This window comes from Morone saxatilis, unplaced genomic scaffold (assembly GCF_004916995.1).
Source record: "Morone saxatilis isolate NCDOM2014 unplaced genomic scaffold, NCSU_SB_2.0 Contig19, whole genome shotgun sequence".
In the NCBI taxonomy this organism is placed as follows: domain Eukaryota; kingdom Metazoa; phylum Chordata; class Actinopteri; family Moronidae; genus Morone; species Morone saxatilis.
The window spans coordinates 23,950,032-23,954,125 of record NW_023339751.1 but is presented as its reverse complement, the minus strand read 5'-3'; positions in this window follow the sequence as shown (position 1 = coordinate 23,954,125).

The window sequence follows — 4,094 nt, the reverse complement described above, 5'->3', positions numbered from 1 at the left end:
TATTGTTTTATGAGAGATGCTTAATAATTATTTTAGATGAGAGATAGTAATTTTTCCTCATCTGATTGATATGGGAGTGTAAAGACAGCTGTGTTAAAATAAACATGTCACGATTAAGATATTCAGACGTAAATCCCTGTCTAGGGACCTGAGATGTTTTGATAATATGGGCGGATTCCTAGTGCATCTTTGATTGTAGTCACCTATCATGACATTGCCGCCAAGTGTGTACCATGGAAATATGGAGGCTGGTCTTTAGGAGCGTGCTGGTAACCATGTTCATGATTGTATGTATTCTGGTTAGAAAGCAGTAAGCGCCGGGTGTGGGAACAGTAGACTCCAAGGGTTATATGTAGAGAAGCGAGCTCGTGTCTTCACTATGTTTGTCATCATTCCATCTCACACTCATCGGTGGAACGAGTCTGTCTGCCTTGTGTCTGAACCCTTCCCATTGCTAGCGTTCCACGACTGCTGAGAGATCCCAGCAGATCAGAAATACCGCAAATGGCATTTCGCTTTACGGAGTACAAGTAGAATCCCTGAGACCTTGAATGACGCCCCCGATATTCATAAAGGTGCCTCACACGTGACATCATCCCCAAGTCATGTCAAATTATATTCATATCGCCCAGGATCCTAGTCACAAATATGCCTCAAGGACTTCACCAATCTCAGGATCATGCCTATGGATAGGACACCGTCCGTCTATGACCTTAGGAGCCTTTTCGGGGTCGAGGTCGGGCCATGTCCAACAGTCGTTGCAGATCAAGGATGGATCTGGGAGGACACATGCTCTCCGCGGGTCCCTCCTCCATGCGCTTACGAGAGACTGTGGCAAACCAATCGCAGAATTACCACACAAAATTATAAGGATGACCATACTAAATTCTCTCACAATTCACCACTACCCATAAAACCCCATGACTCACGATATGACGAAACCTTAATGAAACCAGTAGCGTCTTACGGCTGCGATGGCTGCGCGCATATATTCGCGGATAACGAAGAAAACCCACCACCCAAACATCACCCAAAACAGTTATGACCAGAACCCCTTCCTGTTCTTGGCTTTTGTAATGTGCAGCACCACGTGTGAAATTTCAGTAAAACTGTGCTTAACCACGTGGAACTTGCCTCACCTGTTCTCTGAACACTTTTTGTTCTGTTTAATTGCATTCCACTGTCAGCAGGTTTCGTCCTGGCATTGGGGCATGTTTACGTCGGACAGGAGGGGGCTGTTCGCTAGAAGTTGAAGCAATCATTCATAAGAAATCGCATTTTCGGCGTCTGCAATGCTTGAGTCTCTTTATAAAATCCAAAAACTACTACTGTGATTTCGCCGCCGTCTGCGAGCTAAATGCACTGGCTCTGGCTCGCCAACCGGGCCTTTCGTAAGTAGTATCCTATATAGTTGTGACATCACATATCCATGTTACGCATACAGCTATAAGTAGACTTAGTATGTGTGCAACAGTGCAGCCGCGTGGATATGACCTGTGCGGAGGACGCACGCACCAGCATATACAGAGAATTCTATATAAAGGTCCACCTAGTACAATACGCAGGAAGAACAGGTGCGAAGTGAAACCCCTGGAGTGTTCCACACCGTAGTGACGCCTTCTGTAGATCTCCTCACACCTGTTTTTGCTCGCAGTCAAGTGGGTGAGTTCTACAGCCCCCCTCCTCAGTCCCTGTACTGATCAGTGGACGATGAGAGACACACCGGGGTTTGGTTCGCTGACAGTGGGGCTTTTGGCTGGTGCTGAACTCTGCTCTGGTCGAAGATAGATACGTTGTGGTTGGTGGTAACATAGAGCTGAGGCCTACTTTCACTGGAGATATTACCATTATCCTGTGGTAACACAACAGTAATCTGCTGGCAGAGTGGGCGAAGGATGAAGTTGATTTGACTTACTTCCTCCCATTCATTTTTGGTAAAGGAAAAGAAAGAAATCAACAAAAAACTTTGTATAAAAAGTGTACAGTAGGCTGATTACTTGTACAACAATATAATATAAAAAAACTGAAGCACAACCCTTCTATATGAAGAGAACCCTGACAAATATAATAGGTGTCAGATGTGAAGTGTATGTAGGCTGAATATAATTAGATATAGTGTATGACAGTGACAGTAATAGGCTACTAAGGCTTTACGGTCAGGAATCATGTCGAGGAGGAATAGCTGAGCAGTTAATGTGTAATTACAACAGTCATTTGACTGCTGCTCCGATTTATATGTTTAGAACCCAAAAATCTCTGATATAATTATTAGTGAAAGCAAAGTGTTTGTGTATGTGATGGAAAATGTCACACTGCGCTCTGCTTGTCACTTCATTACAGTGCTGGAAAGTAACTAAGTACATTCTTTCAAGCACTGTACCTAAGTGAGCTTGAGGTACTTGTACTTTGCTTAAGTATTTCCATTTTACTTTGTACTTCACTACATGTCAAGGGAAGTGTTGGAAATTTTTGGTTACTTATTCGGATTAATAATACAAAATACAATCAACAAATAACTGAAGAAGACCATTTTTTCCTGCCTTTCCCGCTTCTCTCTACTGTCATTATCCAAATAAAGCGAAATGCCAAAAAAAACACCCTGTCAGCTTTACCTAACAGTTGAACTTTGTATCGAACATTTCATGTTGAGGGGGCTCGCTGAAGTCTTGTCAGCACTCCAGCCACGAACAGGGACTGTGATGTGCTTGGCAGTTAAATATGAAATAAAATATGAAAGCATTTCTTTTTTGTATGGCTTGTAAAACCGTGTTGTAGACATTGTTCAGTGCTGACTTCCAGCTGCATCAGATAGTCAAACCAACAACAATCTTGTCATCTTGTTCTATGGCTTTTTCTGTTAGGGCACGGCAATCGAAGTGAGGCATAGATTCAAATTCGCTCTGCCACTGGATGAGAGTGTGTTCATTTTGAGCATGTGTGACTGTCCTCATTCTCATCCATTGACCACTTTGTTCCATTTTGTTTAGAATTGTGTTCCTAATTAACACTGATGAAGTTAATACAATATTATTAAATATTATTATTGAGATATTATAGAGAACTAATTAAATGCAGAATTTACTGTGTGTTTGTGAAGTACATAACAGTTCTCCACCAAATATAATTCAGTTTCCCTAAAACGTTCAGAGTTCAACACAAGCTCTTATGAAGCTCAAAACTGTGATTGGTTGGAAACACTGGTGGCTGCCACAACCCCCTGCCATGTTCCCTCCATTGGCATCACACTAAGGGGCAGATCAGAATGACTTGTTCAAATAGTGCAATAACAGCGCAGTATAACCACTACGGAATCTAACGGCACCAGAAGGACACCAAAGGAACTGTGAAGAGGTGAGTCTGTGGTGACTTACAAAGAACTTGTTTTTGCTGATGTGAGGATTTTGTCTTCTGAAACACTTACAGTGTTCAGTGTTTTTCTTTCAGTCCTTTACTGACCTGTGGACATGGAGACACACACTGGGTTTTGGCTCCTGACAGTGGGGCTTTTGGCGGCACTGAACTCTGCTCTGGCTGAAGATAAATACGTTGTGGTTGGTGGTAACATAGAGCTGGGGCCTCCTGTCCCTGGACCGATCACCAACATCCTGTGGAAACACAACGGTAATCTGCTGGCAGAGTGGGCGAAGAATGAAGTTGATTTGACTTACTTTGGTCTGTTTAAAGAACACACAACCCTGGACATAACCAGTGGACGTTTGGAAGTCAGAGACATGACTAGCGCTCACACAGGTCTGTACACAGTGGAAATCAACAACAAGGTCCAGGATCAGCGTTATGAAGTGATCGAGGAAGTGCCCAAACCTTACATCTGGATCAAGCCCACTGACCATGTTCCTCTGCTTCTACCACTGCAACGCCTGACCTGTGAGAAACTGTAAAGGCCTGAACCTGTCACCTGAACAGCTGGAAGGAGGGACCAACGAGGATGGAAGCAGTCGATGAAGAACATCACCATCATCAAGACGAGATAGCAAATGTTAAAACATTCACCTGCCAGAGAAGACCCAGTCCAGGAAGAAATCAGTGATCCCAAAGACAATCCGTTGTTCGAAGAGGAAGCTGGTGACGCCCCC